Genomic DNA, 20,814 nt, shown 5'->3' with positions numbered 1-20,814 from the left:
CCGTGGACATTTCATTTAATCTTCACACGAATCCAATGACATAGCTCTAGCCAACTGTTTCCCAGGCATCTCCACTTGGATCTCCCACAGGTACCCACAAGTCAGCATGTTCAAAATGGAACCCATAGTCTTCTTCCCCAAGCCTCCTCCTTCTCCCCCTCAGTGGTTCCAGTCAGAAACCTGGGAGTCGTCCTGGTCTCCTCCTTCTTCCTTAGGCCTTCACCCAACATCCAATCAATCACCAAGCCTGGACAGTCCTAAATCTAAATCTCTCTACACTGTCTCCACTTGTCTCCAGGCCCCCACTCCCATCGTCTGTCTCTGGATTATTGTAACCACCTCCTAACTGTTCTCTCCACCACCAGTCCTGCCCATTCCCATCTATACCGGCACAGCAGCCATGAGGGACTTCTCTAAAATGCCAGTCATCTCGCCTCACTACCCTTTGCCCTTGATAAAGCCTAGACATCCCAGCGGGTTACCAGGCTTTTGAACACCTGACCCCTACCTTGCAGCCTTGCTCAACAACTCACAGCTCCAAAGATAGACTTCATTTTCTATCATCTTTGAGCATTTGCTCTAAACCTTGTCTGGATCCCTCCTTCTGTAGCCTCCTCTTCCCATTTCTCCCAAATCTCTCTTATTCATCCTCCAGGTCCCAACCTAAACAGAGAAGCATTTCCTGAACTCCCAATCTGCCATCCCTGGGACCTCTCCTACAGCCCCACATTTCTCCTAGAATCACACCTACCACAGCAACTCCAGACTCTAAACCCCTACCGCAGGCAGAATAACGGCTTCCCAGAGATGTCCCAATCCCTAGGACCTGTGAATATGTTACCTTACAAAGCAAAAGGGACTTTGCTGATGTGATTAAATCAAGGATTGTAAAATGAGGAGATTATCTTGGATTATTAAGGTGGACCCTAAATGTAATAAGGGCCCTTACAAGGAAAAGAGAAAAGAGAGTCAGAATCAGAGGAGATATAATAAAGAAGCAGAGCTCAGAATTATCAGGGCCATCCATGATCCAGGGAATGTGGGAGCCTCTAGAAGCTGGAAAAAGCATGACAAGCACAGATTTTCCCCTAGAGCTTCCACAGGAATGCAGCTCTGATGATATACCTTGATTTTAGCCTAGTGAGAACCACTTCGGACTGCTGATCTTCAGAATTATAATATGATACATTTTTGTTATTTTAAGCCACTAAGCTTGTGGGAATTCGTTATAGCAGCAATAGAAAACTAATACATACTCTAGGTAGATTTTGTTCATCTCTATATCCCTAGTACCCAGAGCAATGACTGGCCCATAGTGTGCTCAATAATATGTCGGCTGGGGATACTGCTTTGGAAATATTATCCTCCTTATTTTTCTCCTAGCATTCTGCTCTCCCTCTCCCTGTTCTAGTAGCTAGTCCCTGGGTTTCTTTCCTCAGGGAATTGATAGGATAGGAGGAGATGGCCTGCTGGTACCTTCTTTGAGTTTTTATGTATTTTTGTATTGTATTTGCCACGGAGTGAAAGAAATCATGGAGGGAGTGACTCTGAAAAGAAATCACAACTTAAAAAGAAAGAAGGATTTCTTCTGAAGACCAGTAAAACATTCCTTTAGGCAGGAGGAGGGGCTTTGGCAAGGAGATGGCAAGACTCCAGAGGGAGGTGGCTAAGTGATGTGCCTTGGGTAGACGGGGTGGTAGGGTGCTATAGATGGCCCGACTGAATGTCTAATGCCCTCCAGGCCCAAAGGGGACAGGTAGACAGGGGAAGTGTCTCAGGGAGTATCTGTGTGCGAGGATTGCTGGAACAGCAAAAAGACAATATTCCAGGCTTTGGCAGTGAGTCTCCTGAAACTTGCACTAGCCGTTTTAACATTAGCCAAGATTAGACCCCAGTGACAGGAGACTGTGACATAGGAATTAAGTTCCATTCTAGGAAAATAAAGTTATCTTAGTTCTCATGCTCTTGGGTGTGGATTGCAATTCAAACCCCCATATGTATCTGTACCCCCAAAAGTCAACTCTGTTACTTTAGTAACTGTCCTATCACAACTCAAAACTCTTTCTTAGCTGTGGAAGAAAATATATTTTAATAACCCAGACCACAGCAAGTGTTTTAAGTCCGTCTTGATTCTTGAAATGAAAATTTGGATCTCTGAGGCTTCTATTTTTGTGTGTTCATTCATCCAATGCATTCAAATAGTAAGATCATATAGTATAGTGCTTCAGGGCAAGCACTTTGCTGGGTTTAAGCTCCTTGCTCGGTCACTTGCTAGTTTTAACCCTTGGGCAACTCACTTAACCTCTTTGCAAGAAGCCTGTGAGTTAAGTTAACCCATAGCCTCTCATCAAGATTATTTGAATGAATATGTATAAAATACTTCTGTTTGGGTGTGATGCCTAATTTACTTTGTGTTGAACTTTTTTTTTAACCTGATATATGCATACAGATTGAACTAATGTTCCTTGCTGTAATTGGAGACAACAGAGATGATATCTTCATATAAAAGCACCCCTCCGGCAGCTCAGGTGTTCACGTAAGTGCTAGTCGTTATTAGCCAGTGCAAGCTCTGTTCTAGGTCCTGGAATGTCAGTGGATAAAACAAAAGTTCTGCTCCCATGGAGCTACCATTCATTTGGGGGAAACAGACAAAAACAATAACAAGAAAACCAAATGAATATTTATTAGGCCAGGTGAAGAACAATAAACCGGGATAAAGGCGACAGGAGCTCCATTTTAAATAGGGTCATTATATGGTTAGAGATCCAAAGGAAGTCAGAGAGGAGGGAAGAGCAAGCATTCCAGGTACAACAGTCAAGTGCAGCAGCCCAAGGTGGAGCATCGCCGTGTAGGACGGTAGGAGGCTGGTGTGTTGGGGCCAACGGGCAAGTAATAGGTGAGTTCAGAGAGGTTGCAAGATCTATCTTGTAGGGAATGGTAAAGACTTTTGTTTTTATTCTGGGGTGGGAAACCATTGGAGGGTTTTGAGCAGAAGAATAACTTGATCTGACTTAAAGATGAAAAGGATCATGACCCAGCAATTCCAATCCTAGGTATGTACCTCAAGTACTGAAAACAGGTATTCAAACAAAAACTTGTATGAGAATGTTCATAGCAGCACTCTTCACAATAGTCAAAAGGTGGAAACACCCAAATGTCCATCAACCGATGACTGGATAAATTAAATGTGGTATATCCACACAATGGAATATTATTCAGCCATGAAAAAGAATGAAGTACTGATATATGCTATAACGTGAGTGAGACACAAAAACATGGTGAGAGAAGCCAGACGAAAATGGTCCCATATTGTGTGAGTCCATTGTATAAGTGTCTATGGGCAAATCCACAGAGACAGAAAGCAGATTCATGGTTGCCAGGGGCGAGGGAAGGTAGAGAGTGGGCAGTGATGACTTAAGGGGTACCGGCTTCCTTTGGGATTATGAAAATGTTTTGGATCTAGATAGAGGTGGTGGTTACACAACCTTTGGAATGGACTAAAAGCCACTGGATTGTATACTTTAAAATATTTAATTTTATGCTATATGAATTTTACCTCAGTAAAGAAATAAATAGAAGGATCCTTCAGGCTGCTGTATGGGAATAGGCTGAAGTGGATGAGGACAAAGACAGGCTGGATGGTTCTTGCAATAATCCAACAGAGGCATGATGGCAGCTTGGACAGACTGGTAGAGGTCGAGGTGGTGAGAAGTGGAGAGATTCCGGATGTATAATTTAAAAGAAAAGTGCCTTCATGTCCTCTCTGAGGCTCAGTGCTCATAGGACCTCATGCGGTCTATATTTCCTACAGCCCTTGTGATTACTCTCAGCTCTGAGTAGGACCGGATTTAGGAAGCCTGGGTATTCTCCATCTTAAGGCAAATACTGAGCCTGAGGATGACCACAGGGAAAGGGATGCTGTGGGCCATAGAGACATTTTGCCTGGGACAGTGTGTTGTGAGTCACATGACCCCAGTGAAGGATTACACTCCACTTAAGAATGGATAGCATGTTAAACCTCTCTATAAACTGTTTTCTTCCTTCCCATCATAAACATTGCTTGAGAGAGAGCCAAATGCACTTACTGGTCTTAATTGTTCAGAACAGTGACTAAGCCCCACTTGGTCAAGATTTTCTTGACTTAGCAGCTGTCCAGAAAGTGACAAATTTATGATTTGAGAGCAATTTCATTTTTTCCCCCCTGAATCACACAATAATTTGTGGGAATTAGCCACCTGATAAGATAAGGGGTGGGGGGTGGGGAGAGGGGGAGGGGAGGGGAGAGGGCATTCAATGCCTCTCAGTGTTCTAGGGAGGGCTGTGGAATTTTCGGAGCAGCTCCGGGACGCACTGCAGGGACCATTAAAGGATTAACGGGCCCTGGTCCGGCGGCTGCACAGCGGTGAGGTTAGTAAATCATGGGAGGCTGGGTCATTATCCTGGGAATTAGTTCAAGTTGTATCCGCAGAGACACCAGCTATCAATCGGAGTCTCCAAGGAGAACACCAAAACCCGAAGCTGAACTCTGGGACTTGATGGGCTGAGACTTCCAGGTCACAGGCAACCGGGCTCGCTTTCTCTTTCTGGCGCAAACCTCCCAAATCTTCAATCCCGCCTTCACTATCAGCACATTTTTGGGGGGGCAATCCGTTGCAAGTTTATTTCTCTCCACCAAATTGTATTCACTTTGTGCTGAGTTGCTTTAGGGGAAAAAAAAAGAATTGCTGAAACATGAGAAAAAGCATTAATTGCATAAAAAGAAAATTTTCTTCCACATTTCTGCCAGCGTTTGTCGACAATGGAGGCTTAGGTTTTTGCCTTTTCTCTTTCTTTGTATGTAGTTTTTCTTTTTTATTCAGCGGAGGTGGGAGGGGGAGACTTATTTCACGTAAACATGGAACTATGTTTTAAAAAAAACAAAACCCACCCTAATCCATCTGGTCTATGGAATATGGAAGTTCTTGACAAAGGCAATAAGTGGAAATAAAAAATGTATTTGAATTGCTTGCGTTTCACTCCCCAGATGCCCAGCAAAACGGCAGCAAATCTTTCCCCCTGACCCTCTTCAGGACATTTATTAATTATGCTGCCGAGTGAGACTCTGTTTGAGGAATCTGTTCTCTGAGTCCTCGTGGAGTTCGACCGCCATCTGAAAGAGCAATTTTGCAGAAAGAGGGGATTTTGTGTTGCTGGTTTAAGGGCTCTTAGGCCCCTAATGCGCCATCGCTGAAGGGGTGTTAACAGACGAGGTGGAAGTATTCGGCTTGATTCAATCAACTAACCTGCTACCAAGCAAAGGTTCTGGTGTCAGGACCCGGGGTGGGGTGCCTGATAAATGCATCGAGGAACAAGCCTGCTGCGGGAAGGAGGCAAGCGTGGTGGCTGAGAATCCGGACCTCCGCAGTGGCAGCCTGGATGATGGAGTCTTGGCGTGACCACTTTCTGTCTGGGACAAGACACTGGATGCCCCCAAGCCCTGGTTACTTCATTCATAACATGAATAATGGTACCTTCCAGGTAGGGCTGTTGTGAGAATCAGGAGATAGTATTTATGAAGTCTCTGACATAGAGTGAGGGCCAAGAACATGGTAGCTAATTATTATTATTTTTGTTTTGGGGGGTAAAGGATTGCTTCCTTTGCTGGGTCCAAGAAAAACACAGCTCATGTCCCAGGATGCTCACTGGTTCAATGCTGGACTGTGCTTTGTGGTTACTTGCTTAATCTCAGCTAGTGGAGGGGAAAGAACATTGGACTTGCGGTCAGAAGACCTGGCTTCCAGCACCTTCTCTTCTGCTATTGAGATGAGCAGACCTGGGAAGAATTCCTTATCTGCTACAAGCCTTACTTTTCTTTTTTTTAATTTTAATTTTAATTTTAATTTTTTTTATTCTTATGTTAATCCCCATACATTACATCATTAGTTTTAGATGAAGTGTTCCATGATTCATTGTTTGTGCATAACACCCAGTGCTCCATGCAGAACGTGCCCTCCTCAATACCCACCACCAGTAAGCCTTACTTTTCTAATCTGTAGTGGGGCCACTCCTCTGGGCCTCACTGATAATATCGTAAGGATCAAACTAGATAACTAATTCATGTGGCTGTGTTGTGTGGCCAGAAAGCACACTGTGAATATAGGAGGGTGGCAGTTGCTGTGGCTAATAATGAAGTCATGTGGGCTCTTGATGTCATGGGCTGTCCTGGGACCCTCTGATGGCCTCGGTCTCAAGATGGGAAGGGTCAGAATGATCCCAACCCAGTACATGCTTTTACTCCCTGGAGGTGGGACAGAGGTGTTCACCTTCACCCACAGATGCCGAGTAGGTCTTTGCAGGACCCATCTCTGCCTTGTAGTAGCTCTGCCTGTATCACTCAAACTGTGTTAATAATAGCTAACTGAATCACTGCCTTCTCCTACCTCCCCTAGAAGAGCCATTTTGAGGTGTGGCAATTAACCCAGTCCAGCACAAGCTCAAGAGGACTGGCCAAGGGCACAGCAGACGGAGTGACTCCAGTAAATGTAACTGGCCTCCATGCCCCAAGGCCAGGGAAAATGGAGCAGAAGCTGGCCCAAGCCTGTTCTCAACAACGTGTGGTTTCATGTGGGGAGGAAAGCAGTGGAGACAGGCCAGGACTTAATTCAGAGGAGGGCTTGGTCTCTTTCTTCCCTGCGTGGCTGAGCCACCTTTAATATACCGTGTGATGGGCAAAGCTCTATGGTTTTGCAAAAATCTACCCTTAGAGCGGTAAATGATTCCTGAACGCAAAGTGCCTTACTTAGTACTCTTATATGTTCTACTCGCCACCTTAGCAGGGAGTACAGATGGGAAGGGAGTCATGATTTAACACATGATAGACCGAATTTCTGTACCTCTCTATTGGGATCCATGTGTGCATGATCAAATACCCCCAAATGTAAGCTTTCCCTGTGATCCGTGCCCAGGTATGGAACTGTGGGAGTTGAGCTTATCACTCCCCTTGCTTATTTCAGCTCTGCTCCTTTCTGATGAGGACTCAGCAGAAGACTGGCAACCAATTTCTAAGAACAGAGATCTTTTTTTTTTTTTTAAAGATTTTATTTATTTATTTGACAGAGAGAGAGACAGCGAGAGAGGGAACACAAGCAGGGGGAGTGGGAGAGGGAGAAGCAGGCTTCCCGCAGAGCAGGGAGCCCGATGCGGGACTCAATCCCAGGACCCTGGGACCATGACCTGAGCCGAAGGCAGACGCTTAACCGACTGAGCCACCCAGGCGCCCCAAGAACAGAGATCTTTAATCCTAATGCTTTATGTGGTAGACCTCTCCAAGGTAACCTAAAATGATCTGAGGAGACCGTTCCAGACTAATTTGCTCTTTCCTCATTGGAGACAAATTCTTTCAGAAATACATTTCTAGGGTGCCTGAGTGGCTCAGTCGTTAAGCGTCTGCCTTCAGCTCAGGTCATGATCCCAGGGTCCTGGGATCAAGCCCTGCATCGGGCTCCCTGTTCAGCTGGGGATCTGCTTCTCCCTCTCCAGCTCCCCCTGCTTGTGCTTTCTCTCCCTCTCTCTGTCAGTCTTTAAAAAAAAGAAATACATTTCTAAATTATTCCACTGCTACCCAGTTGAATCTTTAAGTCCAAAAACCCTACATCTAAAGCGCCCTGAGATAGACCTTCCCCATAACCTTGTATTTAGCCCCTTATATTCTGGTCCACACTAGAGCCTTCTGGAAGTATTGGTTTCAGTCAAGATTAATTTTCCAGAAAGGATAACTGCACTGTCTGACTCATGGTCATGATTTCTATTTTTTAAGGCTTAATTTTTAAGAAGATTATTACAAAAGTAATATGTTTGCTATATAAAATAATTAAAAATGAGGTATATAAAATAAAAGGTAAAAAGTAAACTTTTCACTTGATCCCACTCCCTGCAGGTATCAAACGTTCATTTATATATAACATTTAAAAGAAAAATGGAATCATGCTATATATACTGTCTGTAATTTATTTTTTTTCACTTAAAAATATCTGGGACATCTTTCCCTGAATATAAATTTTAGAGCAGGAAACTAGGGTCCTTGGATCCCCTGAGAGATCCCTGGATGGACTTCAAGAGTTCATGGACCCTGAAATTTTATGTGAATGCAGGTGTGTGCATTTTCGGGTTCACAGTGTTCCACAGGGCTCAGAGAGTTCTATCACCCCCAAACTGTATAAGCAAAATCACCCAATCCTACCTTCAAGGCTTTTCTATACTGGCTGCGGCAAAAATCACAGTTAAAACCCTTGGACGTCATTGTTGAATTGCCATTGTGATGTATTAGTCTAATGGTGACTTTATGAAATTGCCTTTAAATGCTAAGTACCTTCAAGCATAGAAGCTCACTCTCACTCCGTAACTTGCTCAGTAGACCACATTGTACCTCTCCTTGCTCTGTAAATTTTGCAGCAGGCTCAAGCCAAAAACAATAAAATCTGACCTGGACAAATCTGTGCAGTAACAACCATGCTGTTAATGGGGTCCCTGTCCTGTAAGACTGCGCGATGTTCTAGCCAAACAAAATGGAAATTGGAAAGAGGACAACAGATAGTCCTTCGTCAGGTAACCCTTTTAGAAGAGGAACAATAAAGGAACTGGAGGCCTGGATTGCAAGTCCATTTCTAATTCTTTGCTTTCTCCAACCGCAACACAGGTTAATGATTGTTCGAAATGCTCCTCGCCACCTCCAGCCCTGCTTCATCACACGCGGGAATTACCTTACTTTGTATGTTTCCTTGTTTATTATCTGTCTCCACTTGGCACCGCCCAGAATGTAAGCTCCATCATCAGTCTTGGTGTATCTTCAGTTGCCTAAGAAAGTGTCTGGCAAAGAGCATTTAATCAAATTCCTTAAATGAACGAATAAATGGGTAAATCAGTGCGTGAACGCTGCCCTGCTGTCATCCGTGAGAACCGGACACCTGGACACGCAGGTTGGCGTGTGCCCACACTTCCTAACTTTCCAAAGCCGTGGGAGCCACAGGCCCAAGCTCCTAAAGGAGGAACCAAGCTAGAAAGATGCCTACTGGAATTCCTAACTCAAGCCCGTAGCCTCTCAGCACTCAGCAGGCCGTTAATTCTCATCGTGGAGGGGATAACAAAGACAAACATCTTTTCCATTCCCTGATTACAGAATGGGAGAATGCTGCTTTTCTTTTTATTTTTAACCTCATCTCCAGTTTTAGGATGACAAGATGCACCAGCGTGTACCAGGCAATGATTTCACCCTCTAGCAGCGGTGGAAGGGGTTGAGTGCAGACATGAAGCAGCTGCTAGGCTAGTCATTGGCACCCTGACCCTGTTCCGACCCAAGATGGTCAGTAGCCTGTCCTCTCGGCCTGCCCTGCAGCCCAAAGCTAGGTAAGGCAGCCAAGGCTCTGGAGGGAGACGAGGCCGCCCCCTGCCCTCCGCCGCCCCCTCTCTAGCACAGCCTTGTCGTTTCTTGGACTCATAAATCCTGAGCCAGTATTTGATCCCACAAAGCAAGATTGCGGTTATCTGGGTGGATGGGCCTGTCATGGGGCCTGTAGACAAACCACAGTCAGGCTGGGCCGCGCTGCATCATTAGTCACCAGGACAGAAGTTCTGCACCGGGTCAACCCCAGGGCCAGTCCAGCTCTGGCCTCAGACAAGGCCCCAGGAGGACAGCTCATTATTGTTCTCAGGAACTCACAGTCAAGCCTTCCCGTTCTTTTTTTGGGGGGGCGTAGGTGAATAAATAAATCTCTTACATCTGTGTGCAGTGCCTCTCAAACTCCAATGTACAGAGGAATTCTCCTACAGAGGGTGTTAGAAAAGCAGGTTACCCCGAGATTCTGATTCAGTGGGTCTAGTTCTAAGATGACCCTTAACATCCCCCCATGACCACTTGTGACTGTATGTACTGCATCCCTGACCTTGGTTTCATGCTCTCCAGGCATTGCTCCCCTCTACCCCACCCACCCAGCAGCCCCTCTGCGGGAGGCTGGAGGCTGGGCAGAAGGTCTCTGGGATTCTGGCACAATTCAGTACTCGCCTTGTTGCTCCAGGGGACAGAAGGCAACGTGCACTGAGCGGCACTGGGACCAAGGAGCAAGAGAGCAGAGCCTGGAACCCCCCGGCATTGGGAGACAGGTCAGCCTCTCAAGGGACAACATTATGGATAATAATCCCAGGGGTTACCATTAGTCGAGCGCTTCCACACCCCGGGTACTGTGCTGAGCGGTTTCTGTGCATCCTCTCATTCGTAAGGCAAAAACCCTACGTGATGGGTTCCATCATTATGTCCATTTTACAGATGAGGTACTGAGAGGTTAAGTGACTTTCCAACCTCAGCAGCAGGCCTATAGAGACTGTTCAGTGTGGACTGATGCCTGTGATGGCTTTAAAAATATGGCCCCATGTGTTGCTTCTCTGCCTCTCTAGAGGTGGAGTGTCATTCCTCTCACCTTCTGTGTGGCCTTCTGACACATAGAATATGGCAGAGGTGATGGCATGTCACTTCTGGGGTTATGTGTAAAGAGACTGTGGTTTCCGTCTCAGGTGAAGCAATACCACCCGTAAGCAGCCCTCTGGAGAGGCCCACACAGTGAGGACTGGAGCCTCCTGCCAACAGCAACCACCCAGGGTGCGCCTGGAAGTGGAGGGGCCAGTCCCTTTGGAGACCGCAGCCCGAATGACAGCCTGCTTGTCACCTCCTGAGAGAGCCCACGCCAGAAGCCTCCGGCTAGGCTGCCCCTCGGGCACGGTGTGAGACAGTAAATTATTATGGTTTCATACTGCTAAATTTGGGGGCAATTTGTTATGCAGCAATAGATAACTAACGTGGTTATCATCTGGAAGCTTTTTAGAAATGCAGACCTCAAGCCTCACCCCAGATGCACTGAATCAGAATGTTCGCAAACTCCCCCAGGTGATTCGTAGGCGGTTAAGTTTGAGAAACACTCAGCTGCTCCACTCTTAGTCAAGCACACGCATATAAATACATAGGTATATCTCCCAAGGAAAGCCTTTTCAGTTAGCTCATCTTGTGTCCTTCCTTTCCCCTCTCCGTCTTTTCCCCTTCACCAAGGGAACCAGAGCCTCCGCCCATCACCCCGTCCTGGCGGCCATGTAGCTTGCTTGGTGGAACATCCTTCCTCTTTGCCCCAGACCCACAGGTGACGAGTACTCGAGGGAGTGCATTAGATGGGAACCCAGGGAGGCCACGTAACATGCAGATTGGGAGAAGTACCCAAGGGATATGATGCCATAACATAAAAGGGTGAGTTTGATTCATTTCCTTGATAAGGGGCCAGCCTGCCTCCTGGGGTCTCCCCCTTCGGGGAGTTTTTAGTGACTTCAAAGGCCAAGTTAACATAGTGGAAAAGGGAGTAGGGGGAGGGTGGAAAGGGTGTTTTGGTTTCGAGTTATGAACATAGGGTCACCAAGAGAACCCACATTTTGACGATGGTTGCTTTTTTGTGTCATGATTTACACAGTGTGCCTGCTCTAGGTTTTGGGGCACAGATACTTCCTGGGGGACTGAAGCTGGCTGGCAGGCCTTCAGACTCGGGAGGCAGCCTCGCTAGCTAGCAGTGGGAATCGAGGGAGGAGCCTCTGTTGTTGCTCAGTCCCCAGATGGTGGCACACATGGCAAGGGACCGTTACTCTTTCAAACGATTCTTCTTGGCCTTGTTTGTCGAGCCACATGCCAGGATTCTTAAGGAGTGTTTCGGCCAGGTCAGAAACACCACGGAATAATTTGAGCAGGTAGGTGATACATGGCTTCAGTTAATCTTTTTTAGCCATGTTTCTGGTCCGTCTCCATCACGTACTTTTTTTACTACAGCCAAGTGGAACAATTTCTATTCTGCAAAAACACTCTGGGTTTCACATCTAGACCTTTGGATATGCTACTCCCTCTGCTTGCAGTCTCTTCCTCCTTTTCCTATGGGTAACTTCTACTCATCCTTCAGTGCCTGACGGAAGTGTCACCTCCTCTGGGAAGCCATCCTAGATTCCTCCAGGTCTGGTTTCCCTCCTATGTGTTTTGAGAGCACCCTGCTGAGTCCTTGCTCCTACTGTTTATCACTCTGTAATGGCTGATTTCCTCCTCTCGCCTATGAAACTGGAAACTCGGTGAGTGGCCATGTCTCATTCCTTGTTCCATTTAACCCAGGGTCTGGCACAGAGTACGTGCTCAATATTTACCGTTGTACGAATGCGCGAATGAGTATTAGCTGTGCCGAGAATGGTGCCTAGCCCCTGGTACGCGTTTAATAAAGGCGTTTGGGATGAGTTGGTGCCTGGTGATTGTTTCTCTGGAGAGGTCAGAGAGGTGGTAGAGCTCTTGAGGGCAGACCTCCCCCTCCTCCGCCCTTGGAAGCCCCCAGAAGCCCATGCAAACCGGGAGACGCTCTGCCTCATCCAGCCCTCTTCTAGGAGGGGTACAGTTTTGGCCTCCACCGCAGCTTAGCCAGTGCCCTGCTTTCATCAATGCCTCTGCTTCTCTCACTTCTCTTGACTTGATAAATAGAATTGAACTTTCTGGTCTGAAAGGTGCTGCCTTATTGATTCAAAAGCTGGCAACAGTGACCCCAGCACAGAAACATTTCCTGGGGATCAAATAACCAGCTCCTCTCGGCCCTCATCAATCTGCAGCCTGGCTACACGTCCACTTACTCTAGGACTTACTACCTGAACCCTAACCCGAAGTCCCCCAGGCCAGGGGATGGCCCAGATAATTTACTATCATCTTGATTTCCCAGGGTTGTAATTTAGAAGGGCTTGCTGTTGGAGGCAAGACAAAGCCTTACTTTGGTTCACTCGGGGTTCTGAGTGGTGCTACTTTCCTGGGATTAAATAATAATCCCGAGTCAAAAATACTTTGTACACACATTTTCTTGTCTGGCTTACATAAAAAGCTAGAGATAATCATGAATATCTCCAGTTCATAAATAAGGAAATAAGCTAGTAGAATTTGAATAAGATGATCCTCTGGCCAGAGATACTATTCTTAGTGATAATAATAAATAAAATAGTAATAACAGTTATTTCTTTAGTGTTTAGTATGTGTCATTTAATACTTCATATAGATCATCTGATTAAATGGTCACACTGATGTTATAGATTATGTATTACTATTAAAATTTTGGGGGGGTGAAATAGGGGATTAAGAGTACACTGATCATGATGAGCACTGAGTAACGTATAGAATTGTTAAATCACTACATTGCACACATGAAACCAATATAACACTATATGCTAACAACACTGGGACTAAAAAAAACCAAACTTAATAAAAAAAATAAAAAACACCTTCACAATAAAAGAAAAAAATTTTTTTGAATATAGTTGACACAGAGATTATGTGTTACTATGATTTTCATCTGATACTTGCAGATATTGAATCTTAGGCAAGTTAAATAACCTGCCCAGGATTCTGAAGCCCATCAGTGGTAGGGCCTATGGTCTACCTCTGGTCAATGCAGCTCCTGAACGGGTTCTCCTAGTCATTCTTCTGTGAACCCCGTTAGGACAGGGACCACTGAGCCTTCCACTGCGTCCTCAACTAGCAGCACAGAGCTAGTGCATGGAAGGGGTAATGCCTACTGTATCTGCTTCCAAATCGGATGTTCCTTTATTTTATTTTTTAATTTTTTAATTTTTATTTTTTTTCGGATGTTCTTTTAAACGTTCTGTTCTGCCTCAAAGAAGGCAACAGAGAAGGCAGATCTGTGCCATGTGTCAGGAGGCCAGTCAAGGCCGTTTCCCATCCATCACCAAGGCGTTTCATGCTCTGAGCCTCCGTGAGCTCAGCGTCAGAATGGTCGTAAGGAGAGTCACCATGCGTCAAGTACAAGGCACACCCTCACCAGCCAGCCAGGCAGTCAGTCTGCGGGCGAGCACGGAGCGGATCCTCTGCCCCACCCTGCAAGGGAGGCAGTATTATTTCTGAGAGGTCACTAGTGATTCAGAAAGTTGAAGTAATGTGGCTAAAGTCGTACAGGAACTAAGTGGTCAAGCTGGGATGGAACCCACATCACTGCCAAAAATAGACTCCATGATGTTATCTCTCTCTTTAAAAACAGCTCTACTGAGATATAAGAAACCACACAATAGGTACATTTATCGTTTAAAATGCACTGGCTTTTAGTGTAGTCACAGAGTTGTGTAACCATCACCACACTCAGTTTTGGAATATTTTCGTTACCTCCACTTCAGCTCTCTACCACCCCAACCCCACCGTACTCTCTCAGCTCTAGGCAACCACCAATCTACTCTTTGCCTCTATAGATTTGCCTATTCTGGACATTTCATAGAAAGGGATTCGTACCATATACGGTCCTTTGTGACTGGCTTCTTTTACTTAGTCTAATGTTGTCAAGGTTCATCTATATCATAGCACAGTTCAGTCCTTTGCTCCTTTTTTTACTGCTCAGTAATATTCCATTGTATGGTTGTACCACATTGTACTTATCCATTCATCAGTCTAAGGACATGGGGGCTGTTTTCGATGTTATCTCTCTTACACACCCTGGTGCCTCCCAGGGATGTCCTGAGGACCAAATAAAAATTAGACAAGAAAGCATTTTCTAACTCTCAAGTAGGAGGCAGCCGTTTTTATTGAGCTGATGGAAACAAATGAGGGCCAGTTGGCTTGTTTGTTTATTTGTTTCCAACGAAGCCCGGAGGATCCTGCCTCGGTGGTTGGAAACTGAGTACCAGTATAAGAGCTGTTTGTGTTCTTATCATTGCTGGTGCCTCTTCAGCATGCTGTTCTGTGATAATAGTTTCTATCTTGACTTTTATTTTTTGCTGTAAAACAAATGATAGCAAGTGGCTCTTTAAGGGAATAGTTTTTATTTTGAGTGATTCAAAAGTCTGGCATCTAACTTTAATGGAAAACAGATCTATCTTCTGCCACTAAACTAGGGAATTGTTGACTGGAAATAATCTTACTAAACCAATTAAAAAAAACTCTTCACGGATCTTTCTCATCAGCAGTTCAGCAATTCATATATTTTTCAGATATCAGAAGGGGCTAATCTTGTGTGTGTTACTAAGGAATCCACTGAGTCTATTTTGTAAACACACTTACATGAATCCAAGAAGAAAACCAGGACAGTTAGGAAACTTGCATCCTCTTCTCTTCCTTATCCTGGGGTGAAATGAAACAGAAGTGGGAGATTATGTTCTCTTCCCCATCTTAATTTAACAAACTAGGAATTGTTTCAACCAAGCCCTGTAAAGGTTGCTTATGCTGCACAGATATTCCTCGTGTATAACACACTTTGGGGTTAGGTTTTTCAGCGGCCAATCTGAAGGTGGTATAAAAATATCCATGTAAAATCTTCCCTGTTTTCAGTGAAAGGGGGCTTCCATTATTTTCAAAGGGGCTCTACACAATTCAACAGATTTATTGAGTGCTGACTGCATCTGGAAAGGGACATGGAGACAGGCATACCAAGAGGAACCAGCTGGAGCATGAGAAAAGTGATCATCAAGGCCAGAAAGAAGAACTAGAGCAGGGCAGGCGTTGCGGGGAAGGGGTCTGTATTGGGACAGCAAGTAGAAGGGCCAAGATGGGCAGGAAACACTACGAGCTAGTATTTTTGTTTACACATTTACTGTTTGCTAGACACTGTGCTAAACACTTTACCCAGATTTTCTTACCCAATCACTGCAATTTAATAGTGGTATGCACCACAAATGGGTACCACAGTGGGTATAATTATTAATCCCCCTTTTAAGATGGAGACTTACTGGGGTGCCTGGGTGGCTCAGTCGTTAAGCGTCTGCCTTCGGCTCAGGTCATGATCCCAGGGTCCTGGGATCAAGCCCCGCATTGGGCTCCCTGCTTGGCGGGAAGCCTGCTTCTCCCTCTCCCACTCCCCCTGCTTGTGTTCCCTCTCTCGCTGTGTCTCCCTCTGTCAAATAAATAAATAAAATCTTTAAAAAAAACAAAACAAAAAAGGTGGAGACTTACTTACCCAAGTTACACCCTTAGTAAATGAAGGAATTCAGGCCAAGTTTCTAACCACTGCCCAAAACCACCTCTCAAGCAAACAGAAACCAGTCTATTCTGCTTCATATCAGAAAGTAGATAATGATTTTTTAAAAGGAAAATGAAATAAATTTTCTCCCTACAAATTATGCAATTTAGTTCTGAAATCTGAGTGTTGAAGAGGAAATGATCAGAGTTTTACATTTTTACCATCTGAGCATTTTTGGGCTGAACATGTTATTTCAGTGGCCCCTGGTGAAGCTGGGAACAGGATGACTATCATCTGTGATACTTCCACACCCCGCCCCTTCCCCAATATTCGGGCCCCTTCTGTATCACCTTTCAAGTCACCATCTGGCTGCCTGTTACATCCACGCTGTCCTATGTCCTAGATCTGATATTTGTTTCCTTAGATAATAGTGGAAGTAGGCTCTAGAGCTGGAAAAGACTGGGAGACATGATCTGGTCTCTCTCCCATTTTGTGGATGAGGAAAACTGAAGTCCAGAGAAGTGAATCACTCCAACTCACAGTGTTGGATAATAGGTCTCTGATGAATTGATTAATTCTTGTGTGCAACTGTGTTGGTTTTTGGAGAAACATGAAAGGGGCCCACAGAACTCCCCAGAGTCTGGGATGAAGACCATTGGTAGTTCCTAAGATAATTTAGATGATGTTCAACAGCTTTTAACTTCTCTGTCAATCCTTCTGGTTTAGGTCAAGGAGACAATTTCCATTTGGCTCTGTCTTTAATACCTAACACCTAACGCTTGGTAATCTCTCTTTTTAACAAAAAGAGAACAAAGCTGAGGCTCAGAGCCTTTGACAGACAACTAGCTAGCTAGCATCTAATAACATTGTTTTGTTTTCATTGTATTTATTATTATGCCTCTATTTTTGGCAAATGACACTGACTTTACATTTATACTACCGATGCAAACTTTCCCCTAAAACCTACCTATTTGTTTTTAAAAATAGATCTAAATTGTTAAGCAAATAATATTGCAGATGGTTCACAAATACGACAAAAATCTTCATGATGGTAAGCAAATGCCTTAAAAGCAAGAGATGTTGCTGTAAACTATTTGAATGGCAAAACGCAATGACCTGGGGCCCCTATGCAGGTCCTTGAGGTAAACAGATCTCAGATCACACTGCCCAGCCCCTTGCCTGTTTTGAGAAGGGTCATCTTTGCTTGAAGATTGGGGATAAATTGATGAATCACTTAGCATCGTCCACCCCCTGCCCCATGATACCGCCATTCCCACAGTCTGGCTTCTCCCTGGTGTGCTCATCTATTTCCCTGCCCCCTCACCCCCCACTTCTCTCTCCAATCCGGCAATGGCCTCCAAATTCCCCTCTCTTCTCCCTATAGATTCTGACACTAAAGATGGCAGACAGCTCACAGGGAATTACTTCACACTGAAGAATGGGGATTCACTGTGGCCTCCTTGATCAGGCTTAGGTGAATGAGAAAAAATGCTGTGTGCCATAGTGAAACAATGCTGCTGTGGGGGCCCCTGGGCCTGCCTCCCGGGAACTGCATGAGCCTTGTATGGCAAGTTGCTCTGTCTCTAGGCCTCAGTTTCCTTTCTTAGCAGCAGCTGTCCCATCAGCCCTGAAATTCTGAGTTCCAATGATCTGCCCTCCACTTACCTCACCTCTCTGCTTACAGGAAGGTGGGCTGAAGAAAGGAGGAAGAAGGACAAAGGATGGGGTGAGGACAACAGGAGTTTCCTGGCCTGTGAAATGAGAGAGCTGTGTGTAGCCATTTAGAGGCCCAAACACACAGGGTTGTTGTGAGGATTAATTAAGATATTGTCCGAAAATGTCTTACCACAATACTCCACACACAGTAGGTGCCCAAGGTGGTAGCCAGTCTTATTGTCAGAGGATTGCTGAAGAGGTGAGCCAGCTTCTAGAGACTGTGGAGGCCCCTGAAGGGCAGCAGGCTTCACCCAGGGTCATCGTATAGAGGAGTCACACCTCAGCCCATGCTGGCCTCTCCCAGGGCTGGACTGGGAAATGGGCCCATTCCCTTCCACTGGGTCTGACCAGGGACAGAGGACACAGTCAGAAAAAATAACACCAGGGAGAGAATAAGGGGAATAGAGGCCCCTGTGCAGAGGGAAAAAAAAAAAAAAAAAAAATGACAAGGAACCAGTCAAAGGTCAGGAAATCAATTTTTTTCTCCTTACAGATCTATAAGTCTAGAGGCTTGTAAAGGTCAACGTTGTCCTTTTAAAGTACCTCCAGGATTTACATCCTGAGTAACACTTGGTTTCCTCCATGGTAAACATGAAGATCCAATTAGTTTTCCCTATAATTCAAACAGATCCGAGAAACAGGGACCTTTCCGGTTGGGAGTCAGTTTGGCTATAAAGTTTCTTGCTACGCTATTCTGAGGATGAACTTTAATCCATATCTTATCTCCTGTTTGAAAATGAACATCCCTTCTCTTCTTATCATAATGTTTCTGCTTTCTTTTTCACTTTTTTCCCCCTTTCCTGAGGAGCCTTGGCCATATTCCTTTTTGGCAATTAGAGTAAATTCTTCATACTTGGTTATTTGCTGCACTCAGTTACCTTAAGAATTTTTCTCCCTGACTTGACTCCAGAAGGCATTTTAAGGTCCTGTCAAAGCAGAATGTTGCTGGAACCCAAGCTCTCTGGGCCCTGATTCTAAGTCTTTTACAGCAATGTGAAATGGGGATCATTGAATATTTCTCTTTTTTATGGCATCCTTGACCAGGGATGAAGTCACCAATGCAGTTGTTCCAGGAACCCTGTTTACAGAGGCTGCTTCTCAGTCTCCTGGTTTCTCTCTTTCCCTCTGGGTCTACAAATCCATCCTGGTCTTTCCCAGGGGCCTGAGGGGTGAGGTGGCAATTGCCAAATATAAACATGCCCCAACTGGTCTTTCTTCTCATGCTGGGTGTGGAGCTGGTGTGCTGTCACGAAGAGGGCTAGTTCTGGATTCCTGGGGTTAGAGGATACGGAGGGGGAGAACCCCCTTTCACAGAGGGTGAGAATCAATAGCATTTAAGTGCTCCAGGTCCTTCTGAAAGGCAGGACGGAGCTCTGAATAAGAGATCTGTGTGTGAGCTAAGGAGTTGTGGGGCCTGTTTAGAAATCTCGAGGAATCTTATTTTGCTCTCTTTTGACTGAAAGAAGAGGAGTGAGCTCTTCAACAACAAGATGATATCTTGTACAAAGATCACTGGGAATGTTTGGCAGGAGATATTGGTCTCCCCAGTGCAATCCCTAGTTGACAGGGGATTCCTGATCATCATGAAAATCAACATCTACTGAGTGTTTACTATGAACAGGCCCTGTCAGAGGCACTTGACATGCATTAACTCACTTAATCTCAGAGCCTCCCTATGAGACGATTATCATCTCCATTTTACCTATACGGAAGCGAAGGCACAGACAGGCTAATTAACTTGCTCAAAGCCCAACAGGGTAGTGGCATGTGACATTACATGTGACAGTTTGGTGAGTCATATTTTTCTCCAGCTTTGGTGATTGAAAAAAAAAGGATGAATGACCATACACCTACCTAATATGGTGGATCGAGGGATGTTTTCACTGTCACTTCTTAAAAGGCCGCCATTTGGTGTTTCCTCTTTGTTGCCCATCAGTCCAGATAGGAGGTGTATCAAATCAGAATGCATTCTGAAGTTGCAAAGAACAGAAAATGCAACTCAAATGGACTTTAATAAAGGAGATTTATGAGCTCATGTAATGGCAAAACCAGGGTGATCCAGCACCTCAAGGACATTATCATGGACTCAGTTTCTTTCCGTCTTTCTGTTCTGCCTTCTGTTTGCTTTCCAGGCTTCATATGTGAGTAGTTGAGAAGGTGAGAGAGCACTTTTTTCCTAGCGTTCCAAATACAAATCCGAAGTTCACCCTGGTTGGATAACTTAGGTTGCAGCTAATCCTTGAATCAATCACCCTCCAGGCCAGGGCAGTGAAATTTTTTGACTGACTTAAGTCAACCGATGATCACCTCTGGAAGTGGGGGCAGAATCTGCATCCACTGGGCTACATGAAATACATAGGAAGACTGGATACCCAAATAAAAATCTGGGTAGAGTCAGGAAGGGGAGAACGGAGAATGGTTAGTGGGTAAATAATTTATATCCCTGAATTAATTAAAGATAATGGGTGCCTGGATGGCTCAGTTGGTTAAGCATCTGACTCTTGATTTCAGCTCAGATCATGATCTCATGGTTGTGAGATTGAGCTCCACATTGAACCCCATTTGGTTTTGTGCTGGACATGGAGCCTGCTTAAGATTCTCTCTCTTCCTCTTCCTCTGCCTGCCCCCTCACCCCTCACTATCTCTCTCTCTCAAAAAAAAAAAAAAAAAAATAATCATGTCCTTGGTTAAAAGTGATAGAACACCCAATGGCTGAAATATAGGAGATTATTAGTCACATTTAGTATGAAATGTGAAGGCTGGCCATTCCAGTTGGTGTAGTGGCTCAATGATGGCCCCAGGGACCTGGGCTTTTTCTGCTTTATTATACTCAGTGTTTCAACAATGGTTACACATGGCTGCTAGAGCTCCAATGTGACCCAAACAAGAAGGAAGCAGGAAGGATGGACACAAAAGGGTCCTCTCCCTATGCATCTTGTCTTTTACTGAGATAGGAAAAATCTTTCCCCAAATCCCCTAACCGTCTTTCTCTTCCATCTGACTGGCCTTAACTGGATCATATGGCCATCTAGCTGCAGAGGAGGCTGGGAAAATAAATACCCGGAATTTTTAGTCTCTGCAGTGGGAAGCTGGTGAGGAAGAAGTGGATTGAGAATGGCCT

General features: G+C 45.1%; 1 long non-coding RNA gene across 1 annotated transcript; it reads right to left on the bottom strand.

Annotated features, from left to right (window-relative positions):
- Nucleotides 1-14,713: 14,713 nt before the first annotated feature.
- Nucleotides 14,714-20,045, bottom strand: LOC118015734. Its single transcript, XR_004680691.1, has 3 exons — nucleotides 19,548-20,045; nucleotides 15,083-15,142; nucleotides 14,714-14,799 (listed from the first exon to the last, which is right to left on the bottom strand). It is a non-coding gene; the product is annotated as an uncharacterized LOC118015734 (long non-coding RNA).
- Nucleotides 20,046-20,814: the final 769 nt, after the last annotated feature.

The sequence above is a fragment of the Mirounga leonina genome, unplaced genomic scaffold (assembly GCF_011800145.1).
Source record: "Mirounga leonina isolate KUSES-001 unplaced genomic scaffold, KU_Mleo_1.0 Mir_166, whole genome shotgun sequence".
Classification (NCBI taxonomy): domain Eukaryota; kingdom Metazoa; phylum Chordata; class Mammalia; order Carnivora; family Phocidae; genus Mirounga; species Mirounga leonina.
This window is presented reverse-complemented; position numbering and strand designations above follow the sequence as displayed.